Genomic DNA, 12,525 nt, shown 5'->3' on the forward strand with positions numbered 1-12,525 from the left:
TGTTTGTTATATGGCATGAGACTCACCATTCCATCTTATTTATATCTCATATAAATAACTTGGGAACAAACATGAATACAATCTTTATGGATAAGTCATGTCCTTATTATGAAGTATCCTCGATTGTGAACCTATTTATGATACTTTGTGCTAGAAATATTGTCACTCATATTCTTAACAACTTAAGAATAATGTTTCTAACAAAATATCAATGGACCTTTTCTATTACACATAAATATATTATGTAAACAGAAAAGTGGAAATGCCTTTTATTAATAAAAATATGTACAAGATACATACTAAATGATATGCTCTAGGGCATACTACTAACAAGATTCGGAAAGAAAGTTATTGAAAATCTGCCCTGATTCCAGAAACGTGAATGCAGGCTGAAAATCTGTATCTTGAATTTTAAAACCTTTCCTAGTTTGGTTTGGTTCCTATCTTTGGGATTAGGTTTTTTAGTATAAATACGTCTTTGGGCAGCAGCTAAGAGATCCCAATTCAGACCTTCGTTCTCCATTCTTCCTTTTAGATTTATTCTTTATTTTTCCTTTCTTTTTCTGTAAGCCATGAACATGAGTTGCTAAGTTTTTAATTAAGTTCAAGGGATTCAAGTTCTTATGTGTGATTTGTGACACCAGGTTCTTAATTTAATTTATGTCTTTTTGAATATCTATTGTTTTTTTATTTAATTATTTTTTATCTGTTGAATAATTTTCTGAAAAGGCCTATTAGTTAATTGTTTGATTTGATCAATTGCTAGTTCATTTTCATAATCCGTAATTGTTGTGTAAGATTGAACATGAGTAGCAATTAGGTTTTATTGATTATGATCCCAGTTTTCGATAATAACCTAAGAAAACAATAGGGTGGATTAAACGATTTATGCTTTATAAATTGTTGTTCAGCTTAACTACTTCCTTTTCTTAAAGCAGTTATTAATTTGATGAGGATTGCTTAATACCAACTCAGTTAATAATTAGAGTCAATAAGAGTGCTGGGCTCGAATTTATGAATATAGGGAAGTCAGAGGTTTACCTCGCTGTTTAGTAAATCTACGTTAAGTATTCAATAAGAGATAATTGTATTTCTCTTGTCTATGATCAAATCAATGCATTGGAATGCGAATCACCTTGGACTGAAGTTTATTTAAATTGAGATTTTCTTATTTAGTTCTTGAATTTCTGATTTCTTCTGATTTTGTGTTACAAACCCCCCCTCCCCCCCCCCCCCCCAATCTTTGTTTCTTTCGTTTTGCATTAGATACAAGTGCATGAAATTTAATAATTCAGTCTCTAGGGTTCAACTTGGATTTAATACTTGCTGCAGAAAATATTTCATTACTGGTAATTTCAGTTAATTTTATTTCTGGTGGATTCAACACCCTTAAAGAATTTTGGCGCCATTGCCGGGACTGAAATTTATTGGAATTCATGTTTTTAGTGTTATGATATTTTGTTATTAACTCTGTTTGTGAAGTATTGTTGTTTTCAGGTTTTTGAAAAAATAAAAATTAATTACGGTGTTACTGTTCATCATTACTGTTCATTAAGGATTTTGGTTGAATTTAGAGGGCGGCCCATACCTATTTTGAAGGAAACGATGCTCTGATCAAGACCAATCAATCCACAGGATTTCTTAGCCCCTCCCTCTTGAGGCCAAATTCCATTATTTTCTAGGGTTTTGAAACATTTTTTTGTTTTTGCTTTGATTTTTTTTTTTTTATGAAAAGAAATTCTCAATCTGGTGAGTTGATCTTTGATCCAAAAGTAGAAAAAATAGCTAAACGGTTGAGAAAATTGGCTAAGCAAGCTAGGCAGATTCTAAATACATATGAAGGAGTCCAATCTCCAAAGGAGCTAAGTTCGGATTCGGATTAAGAGTCAAGTTCCGAAAATGAGACCATGGCTGCTGCTAGGACTTTGAAAGAGTTGGCTGCTCCTGATCTAAACCAACAGCCTTTGTGTATCCAAAACCCTGCTTTAAATGTTACTTTTGAATTAAAATCTAGACTAATCTATTTGTTGCCTAAGTTTCATGGTCTTGCAAGTGAGGATCCACATAAGTATCTAAAGGAATTTCATGTTGTGTGTTCCAGCATGAAACCTCAAGGAGTTTCAGAGGATCAGATCAAGCTTCGAGCTTTTCCCTTCTCACTGGAGGGCATAGCTAAGGATTGGTTGTATTACCTTCCTTCTGGATCTATCAACTCATGGAATGGGATGAAGCAGATATTTTTAGAGAAGAATTTTCCTATTTCCCATGCTGCCAACATAAGAAAAGAAATTTGTGGCATCTAGCAGTATAATGGAGAGAGCTTGTATGAGTATTGGGAGAGATTTAAGAAGCTATGTGCAAGCTGTCTCCATCATCAAATAAGTGAGTAGCTGTTGATTCAGTATTTCTATGAGGGATTTCTACTAATGGACCACAGTATGATAGATACTATCAGTGGAGGAGCTTTGGTTAAAAAAACACCAGATGAAGTAAGGAGGTTGATTGCTAACATGGCAGCAAACTCTCAGCAGTTTGGAATGAGAATGGATCACACACCCATGAAGGTTAATGAGGTAAGTACATCTAACCTTGAGAAACAGATTTTTGATTTAACTTCTTTGGTGAGGCAATTAGCTGTAGGGAAAATGCAAACTGTTAAGGTATGTGGGATTTGTTCGGGTGCGGGTCATGCTACTGACATGTGTCCTGCATTACAAGAGGATGAATCAATGCAACATGCTAATGCAGTAGGACATTATGGATAGCCACAACGCAGGTATGATCCCTTTTCTAGTACCTATAATCCAGGATGGCAAGATCATCCCAATTTGAGTTATGGGAATCAACCGATGCAAAGCTAATACCAGCAGCAGAGACAAGTGAATCAACCACCTCCACCTCCCTCAAATCAAGGTATGTCACTTGATGAAATTGTTAAGGCTTTGGCTAACAATACCCAACATTTTCAACAGGAGACCAGAAATAGCATTCAAAACATAGAGAGGCAGATTGGTCAGTTAGCTTCATCTGTAAGCAAGCTTGAAGCTCAAGGTTCTGGAAAGCTTCCATCACAAACAATCATGAATCCTAGAGAAAATGCAAGTGCGATATTATTGCGGAGTGGGAAAGAAGTTGATAACCAAACTCCACATGAGTCAACGAAAAAGAAGAAGCAAGGAGAAAAAGAGTTTGAAATTGTGGTAAATACTGAACCTAAACTGAATAAGGTTAATAATTCTGTTCTTCCTCCATTCCCATGCAGGTTGGCTAAAAATAAGAAAAAAGAACAAGAGAAAGAAATTTTGGAGACTTTCAGGAAGGTAGAGGTCAATATACCTTTACTGGATGTGATCAAACAAGTTTTTAGGTATGCTAAATTCCTCAAGGAGTTATGCATTACAAAGCGTAAGTTGAGGAATAATGAGAAGATCAGTGTGGGGGAAAATGTGTCAGCATTAATTCAGCAAAAATTACACCCTAAGTGTAAGGATCTAGGTTCGTTTTCTATTCCCTACAGAATAGGTGATTCTAAATTTGAATATGCAATGGCAGATTTAGAAGCATCTATTAATGTTATGTCAAATTCAGTTTTTCAAACTTTAAATTTGGGTCCTTTGAAAGAAACTAGTGTCATTATTCAATTAGCTGATCGTTCTAATGCTTACCCATTAGGAGTAGTTGAGGATGTGTTGGTGCAGGTTGGAGGATTGATTTTTCCTGCAGATTTTTACATTCTGGATATGGAGGATGATAGTGCTTTCTCATCAAATTCAGCTTTGATTTTATTTGGAAGACCTTTCCTAAAAACTACCAAGATAAAAATTGATGTGGATGGGGGTACCTTAACTATGGAGTTTGATGGAGAGACTATCAAATTTAATATCTTTGATGCTATGAAATATCCTACTGATAATCATTCTATCTTTTCTATTAATGTTGTTGATACATTTGTGCATGATGTTTTTGAGTTAAGCATGGAGGATGAGTTAGAAAGAAAATCACATTTGCATGAATTAGAGGAAATTCGCCTTAAGTCTTATGAGAATTCTAGGATCTATAAAGAAAAGACAAAGGCATTTCATGACAAAATAAGGAAGCAGTTTGTGATTGGACAAAAAGTTTTATTGTATAATTCCATATTGAAGCTGATGCCTGGTAAGTTGCGTTCTCATTGGATTGAACCCTTTGTTGTTACTAATGTGTTTCTTTATGGTGCAGTTGAAATTCAAAGTTTAGGAACTAACAAAGTGTTCAAGGTCAACGGTCATGAACTCAAGTCATGTTATGAGGGGTTTCAGGAGAATTCAGTGGATTAAGGAGCTTTACCATGTCCAGCTAATGACGTTAAACAAAAGCGCTTCTTGGGAAGTAACCCATGGGTGGCTTGTTAGCCACAATCAGATTTGTTTTCTTTCCCTTATTTTATTTTATTTTATAGCATTTTTTCATTTCTTTTCTTTTGCATTTGGGCTTTATATTGGGAAAAATGTAAGTTTTAAGTGTGGGGGAGGAAAAAAGTGTGTTGCTGCAATTTTTTTTCTTAATTTTTGAATTAAAAAAAAAAAACTTGATTCTTGATTCTATATTAACTCTCGGAGAGAAGTGCTTTGTCCTTAAAATGACTTTTCTATTTTAGATTGAATTTTTGAGATTTTAGGCAAGGTAATAGTAACTTTAATGATGAATTTTCCCTCTTCTCCATACCATAGAGCAATTTTTTTCCTGCATAAATCATTTAGGCTTGATTTAATGGTAAAATGATTAGTTATGTGTGCTTTAAACTAGTGTCATGCATATTTCATAACTTTGTTTAATCTATCAGGGCACTTTATAATATGTAGATGCATAAATTAGGGGAAATAAAAGGTTGAACTTGAAAATTGCTCCACTATTTTAGTTAAGCAAACTAACCAAGGGTCTTTATGAACCCCATGTTGATTCTCAGGCTAAAAGTTAGCTAGGATATGAGCAAGGTACTTTTCTAAAGGTGAAGGTTGAAATTAAAAAAAAAAAGTAACTGTGACAAGAGAGATGTACCAATTTCAAATATAAAAAAAAGGGGCATTTCTAAGATTTGCAAAGAGCTATAATGATTGTGTCTTGATAAATTAGCATTGTATTTTGGTGTGTATTGACTTAAAATTTTATGGAACTTTAATTGTGTGAGCTTAATTGATTTTAAGCCTTTTGTTTTGTGTTGGAAAATTATTGATATATTGGTATGGTGTTGATGGAATTTATTATGATGGTTATTACCTTACTTGCCTCTTCTTTCAAACTTTCAATCTTTTGTTAGAAAATGTTGTGATAGGGTAAAGTTAAGGAACTTCTAAGTGGAGTTGATTGAGAGTTTAAGTCATGCATGAGGATAAGCATGGAATAAGTGTAGGAGAATTTGATAAGTGCATAATTTATTAATTTTACTCCCATAACATCTAGTATTTTTAGTGTGTTTTTTTATGTTTAATTCAGTTAGTTAAAATATATTATCATTTAGACATATTCTTAGATAGTTGTGGAATAATTGTGTTAAATAGAGAAATTTTCAGCGTTTGACCATTGTTGTATTTTTCAGGTGTTTTTAAAGTTGTGGGTCTCTAAATTAATTGTTGTTTAATCTATTGAAAAGCTAAGATAGAGCACTTCAAATGATAAAGAGGGACTAAAGCTCAAATCAGTCTCCAAGGTTGACAAAATGAGTTATGGATCTATTGCAAAAGCCCAGACTCGATGGGTCACAACAAGGGGTGGCCACGGTCCAATTTTGAATCGGAACCAGTTCGGTCAAAACCGGACCAAAACCCGTCAAAACCAGAACCGGCTTCCAACCAGACCGAAACCGTCCTTCTGCAGTTTGGTTTAGGTTCATGTTTTTTAAGAACCGTGAACCGGCGATTTCGAACTGGATTGAACCGACGATTTCAAACCGGATTAAACCAGTGATTTAAACATAAAATATTTTAATAAATATGGTACCTCACTCCTAATTCATTTATATATATCATTAATTCTCTACACAATTATTCTCTGCATTTTCTTCAATTCTTAATATTTTTTCAATTTTTCTCAAATTCTCTAAATAATTATTTTCTACACTCATTTTAATTTTCAATACTCTCTCAATTTTCTTACTTTATTATTTTATATACTTATTAAAATTTTTAATACTATCTCAATTACTTTGTTATTACTTTAAATCCTCAATAAAATTTCTAATACCCTCTATTTTAATTTTTTTCTCTTTTATACTTTTTAATTATCAATTATTATATAATTTTAAAAAAAAGGCAAGTAATAGAACTAGAAATTTTTATTCCTCTAAATCCTAAAGGGATATTTAGGCAAAATTAAGTTCATAAACTTTTTGCTAATTTCTTTAAAAAAAACTTAATTTCATCTCTAGTTTTTTAATCAGGTTCAAGTCTTTATTTATTAAATTTTTCTTAAAGATAAATTATTTTCTTTCTTTTTTTTTTCTTATTTTATTTTGATTGAAAGATTTCTAAGAAAAATTAAAATATTTTTACAAATATAACTTAAATTTTGAATCAATAAAATTTTTCTCTAATTTTTTTTGTCTAAGCTACCCTTAAACCATCCCTAAACCACTTCCAAACCGTCTTCCAAACTGTCTTAAACCGTTATTTTTGGAACCGCCCTTCAAACCATTTTAAACTGGGACTCAAACCGGAATTACCGGTTTAGGAACTGTCTTCCAAACCATCTTTTGGCAGTTTGGTTCAGGTTCATGATTTCATTGAATCTAAACCAGCGGTTCAGGAACCATAACCGGCGGTTCCAGAACCATGGCGACCCCTAGTCACAACCAGTTTCAGTATTTATTTTGCATCTAGAGTTTTAGACATCCAAATGAAGCAAGGCTAAGCCCAATTGAACCGTAAGAGCCATCTCTACAACTTCTATGAAGGGCTGGACGAGAGATGAGGCCATTTTAATTGTCAAAAACTTCAATGAAGTCGTCACAATGGGCTAGACAGTTTGACTGAACCATTCCCAATTTTTGGGCCATAACTTGGGCTGTAGACCTCGGATTTGGGTCCATGAGTACCCGTTAGAAAGCTAAGAAATAGGGCTACAACTTTCCTAAAGAGGGTGGAGGCAGATTCGGAAAGAAAGTCGTTAAAAATTTGCCTTAATTCAAGAAACGTGAATGCTGGCTGAAAATCTGCATCTTGAATTTCAAAACCTTTCCTAGTTTGGTTTGGTTCCTATCTTTGGGATTAGGTTTTTTTTAATATAAATAAGTCTTTGGGCAGCAGCTAAGAGATCCCAATTCAGACCTTCTTTCTCCATTCTTCCTTTTAGATTTCTTCTTTTTTTTTTTCCTTTATTTTTCTGTAAGCCATGAACATGAGTGGCTAAGTTTTTAATTCAATTCAAGGGATTTAAGTTCTTATGTGTGATTTGTGAGACCAAGTTCTTAATTTAATTTATGTCTTTTTGAATATCTATTGTTTTCTTATTTAATTGTTTTTGATCTGTTGAATGATTTTCTAAAAAGGCCTATTAGTTAATTGTTTAATTTGATCAATTGCTAGTTTATCTTCATAATCCGTAATTATTGTGTAAGATTGAACATGAGTAGCAATTAGGTTTTATTGATTATGATCCCAGTTTTTGATAATAACCTAAGGAAACAATAGAGTGGATTAAACGATTTATGCTTCATAAATTATTGTTCAGCTTAACTACTTCCTTTTCTTAAAGCAGTTATTAATTTGATGAGGATTGCTTAATACCAACTCAGTTAATAATTAGAGTCAATAAGAGTGCTGGGCTTGAATTGATGAATATAGGGAAGTCAGGGGTTTACCTCGTTGTTTTGTAAATCTACGTTAAGTATTCAATAAGAGATAATTGTATTTCTTTTGTCTATGATCAAATCAATGCATTGGAATGCAAATTACCTTGGACTGAAGTTTATTTAAATTGAGATTTTCATATTTAGTTCTTGAATTTCTGATTTCTTCTGATTTTGTGTTACAACCCCCCCCCCCCCCCCCGGCAATCTTTGTTTCTTTCGTTTTCCATTACATATGAGTGCATGAAATTTAATAATTCAGTCTCTAGGGTTCGACCTAGATTTACCACTTGCTGCAGAAAATATTTCATTACTGGTAATTTTAGCTAATTTTATTTCTGGTGGATTCGACACCCATCACCTATGAAGTGAGGTACTTCGCAAAGGTATAGTATGACTAGAACTGGAGGCTTTAGGCACCTTAATAAGGGTATAAATTACAAGAAAAGAGATAGAAAATAGTAAAAGATCAGGACATGTACAAGGTTATAGAGCATAATTCTATTCTCTTTTGAGAGATAGAAGGTTATAAGTAATGCTCATACCACAAGAAAATGATACCCTCTTGAAAGATAATAATATGTTTATAGAGTGAAGGCCTCAGCTACCTTAATAAGAGTGCGTATTCTTGGGTAAAGGTAGAGAATAATGAGAAGTTATGATACGATTAGACCAGTAAAGTGTAGTAAAAGGCTTTAATATCTTGGGGCATACCTTGGCAGTTGTGTAACCTTGGCACCTAGTGAGGGGTTTTGGTACTTTATAATAGATACCATAGAGGTAAATGCCCTGATAGACACAGAACCTTAGAGCTTAAGGAAGAAACTTAGACACCTAGTGCTCTAAATCTTTACTAAGAAACTAATGATAGAAAGAGATACTTTTCATATAACCTTTTTAATGGATGGTAGGGGATAACATGCAACTTAAGCATAGAGGCTAAGCTAGCTAGTCAGGGATACATGATTATTACTCCTTTAATTCCTTCTTAGATTTTGTTTATGGGGTGAGAGTATTCACTAAGCTGAAGGAAGGATAATAGTGATAAACAATGATAACTAGTTGCTCAGTACTAAGAGATAGAAAGACTATGGAGCTAGAGGATTGGATAGTTAAAACCTAGATTTAGCAAAGTAACAGGCATGTGCACTCGATGTAGTGCTACGTAGGGGGTTAGAGGACCAATAATGAGAATGTGAATGTTGTGCCTGACTTGACAGAAACCATGAAAAAGGTGCAGTCACTTAGTGTGACAATTAGTTAGGAAAAACATAGAGTTAATGAGAGAAGTAACTGAAGCACCACTTTAGGCAAGATAAGCAAGGTAAACTGAGAAAAGAGACCTAGGGAACCGAGAACAAGGTCAAATTAAAAGGGGTGTGAGATAGAAATGTTATTAAACCATACAACTATCATGAGGCATTATGTTGGTAGCATAGAAATGTTAGCTCTTAACAGGAATAAGAGTTATCCTTAGTAGCATAACTTGAGGGTTCATAGTGTAATTTAATGCTAAAAGGGGATAATGGTGGAGTTTAAGACCTAGAAGGATAAGAATTGGGACAAATAAAATCTACTCCCTATTTTCAAAATGGTAATACTAAGCCCCAAGTGTTTATTAACAGAGAAGGATGCTTGGCATGGGTTATAGCTAGAGGAGTAGTAATAGGAATGTACACCAGAGTTGTTAGTTGTATTCTCTAAAGCATAACTTATAATTTGTATCTTGTAAGTATTAATTCCCAATTAATGGCAAATATCTTTTTTTTTTCCTTTTTTAGTTAAATGGTTTATTTTTAATTAAAAATATCCATTAGTATCTTGTTAGATATTCCATTCTTAAGATGTTAAGAATAGAAGTGATGCATCAATTTAGTGCAAGTACTATAAATTATGGTTTATAGTCGAGGATAGTTATTGGGTATGATTTAGCCAGAGAGATTGTTATCTTTATATGTTTTCATGGATTAATATGAGATACTAATGAAAGTGGAATGGTGAGTCTTATACCATATGACATTATAAAGTTAGGACAAACACAATGGCACTTATTGAAGGTAGGACTTGTACAGTGAAAATTTTAAAATTTTATTTTAGCCTAGTTTACATGCATTCTCATACATAAACCATTTTAAGCTACTTAGGTTAAAACAAAAATGTTAAATCTCATGCAACTCCCATAAGTCACAATGCTCATTTTTCTAGTTTGGGAAACATAAAAGAAGATCTTAAAGAATAAATTAGGGATCTTACAAAAACGGGTGCAAAATCACTATTCTACCTCCTTTTCCAGGTAGCTAGGTTGTGAAATGTCTACCCTCTCATCCATCCACATGAACTTTGTGATCAAGAAGATTTAACACTTGAACTTATCTACCCTTGTGGATCCTCTACCTTGCATCGACCAAGGAAGCTCAAAGAGTTCACTTTGTTTTACTTGGGTTAATTAAAGAAATAATTCATTCAATTTGCTAGTTTAGAAGTTATAACTTCTAATGTCTCTTCAAAAAGCTATGGAAGAAAAGCTTGAAGCTCTAACAATGGAGGTTGAGAGAAACTTAAAGGAGAAAATGAAGAAATCCCTAACAAGATGTCATCTTGAAGTGTGTAGGTGGCTTTTATACTTTAGGGTTTTGGAAATCCCTAAAGTGGATAGAAATCTCTAACTTTTAGAGATTTCTAAGATTTCTAATCCCTAAAGCTTATGATGGAAATGGAATCCTTTCTTTTATGGGGAAAAGGTTGCCATTTATCAAAAAGAAACCTTTTCCTTTATCTCCTTCCCATTAAGTCAATCAATTGATATGTCATTATCTCATGAGGACATGTGACATCATATGTCATTTTTATGTCAAAAGACAATAAAAACCCATTCACACCTTGTTTCTCTCAATGGCATGCCCCATGTTATTTTTACCATGGTTTGTCATGCCTTATGTTACCTCTACACTAGTTAGCAACATGCCCCATGTTGCCACTCCATAATCAATACAACCCTTGCATTGGTTGCAATGTGCCCCATGTTATATCTCATGAAACTTTTAGGCCAACATAGGATTTGCTTCCTTTTAACCCAATTCTTTGAATCTAGTTTCAAGTTATACTAACTAAATTCATTAATTTAATTAATTAGTTAACCTATTTAATCAATCAATTAAATTATTCAAGTCTTGATCATTTTGTTCTTATTGTGTGTGACTTTTTAAGTTCATAACTAATTGGTGATGCGAAGGATATTAACTCTTTAATGCCAATGAAACTCCTTCCATTCCTAGAGTTTAATTTATTAGTAATATACCCTAGAGCATATCTTGAAGTTTGTTTCTTGTAAATATTTATTCCCTCTTAATGGCATATATCTTTTTCTTTTAATTATAAATGGTTTAAATTTAATTTAAAATATTCTTTAGTAACTTGTTAGATGTTTCATTCTTAAAGTGTTAAGAATATGAGTAATGAAATATTCTAGTACATGTTCTATAAAATTCAGCTTACAGTTTTGGATGCTTCAGAGGATAAGATTTATCCATATAGACTGTTATATTTGCTTGTTCCCATCTATTTGTCATACCTTATCCTTTCATAAGATATGGCATGATCCCATAATATACTTAATGAATTACTGAACTCCATTTATCCATTAAACCTACTACAAGGGATTTTAAACGATTTCAAATTCTTTTTTTTTTAATTAAACTTGGTGTTAAATGATTCAATAGTGATTCTTTAATTTAGAAAATACCATGGAATGAATTAAGAAAGGAAATAAGCATTTTTAAATCTTAAAGAAAATTTGATGAAAAACTAGTGTGGTGACGGCTGAAAACTCAATTATCCAAAAATTTGAACCTGTTTAGTAAAACTGTAACACCCTCCCTGTAGCAATTTCGTACATTCTACTATTCCGGTGACCGTTGTCGGTCCGGATAGCTAGAACGTCCGGAAAAATATTTAAACTAAAGTGAAGAACTATAATTAACTCAAATATTAGTAAGAAAAATTTAGGAAAAATTTTAGAAATAAAATACAACTAAGTTAAATGAGCCGGTGCCCTAGTAATGGGTAACCTAGTGGGAAGTTGCGGTTCTCGCAACTAGGAGCCCTAGACCCGAGGGAAAATTCATAAAATAATTTTTGGTACTCCAGAGAAGGGTCATTAAGGTTCCTATGGCATTAGAATGCCAAGAAAATGCTTAGAAAAAATTTTCAATCGGCACAGACGATTTTGGCTCAATAAGCCAAACAGAGGGCATTTTGGTCATTTCGCCTTCAGAGATTATTTTTGGCCTACTTGTCCAGTTAAGTAAATAATTATTTTCATATAAAATGTGAGTAAATATTGCTAAAAATTAAATTGAAATTAAGTAGACAAGAAAAGGAAAGAAAATGAAAGAAATTTGAATTATGACATCATTATGATGTCATTAAACATCCTCCCACCCAACCAAATTTTGACACATCATTATAAACTACTTAAAAATGAATAAAAGGAGATAAAAATTAAAGAACTAAACATCTATCTTCAACCTTTGGGGCAGCCAAAAACGTGGAGAGAGAGAGAGAGAGGAAGGAAAACTCCATTAAAGCTTCACCAAGCTTGAGTTCACCACCCAAATCACCCCAAAACCCTAGCTTCCCTTCACAAATATTTACCCTTACACCTAGAGCAAGTCTTGGGCAGCAAAAAGAAGGAGAAAAAGAGA

At 33.1% G+C, this 12,525-nt stretch overlaps 1 non-coding gene across 1 annotated transcript; it reads right to left on the reverse strand.

Annotated features, from left to right (window-relative positions):
- Positions 1 to 2,273: 2,273 nt before the first annotated feature.
- Positions 2,274 to 2,380, reverse strand: LOC131180343 (small nucleolar RNA R71). Its single transcript, XR_009149119.1, has one exon. It is a non-coding gene; the product is annotated as a small nucleolar RNA R71 (small nucleolar RNA).
- Between the last annotated feature and the right edge of the window lie 10,145 nt (positions 2,381 to 12,525).

Source organism: Hevea brasiliensis, chromosome 5 (genome assembly GCF_030052815.1).
Source record: "Hevea brasiliensis isolate MT/VB/25A 57/8 chromosome 5, ASM3005281v1, whole genome shotgun sequence".
NCBI classification, from domain to species: Eukaryota; Viridiplantae; Streptophyta; class Magnoliopsida; order Malpighiales; family Euphorbiaceae; genus Hevea; species Hevea brasiliensis.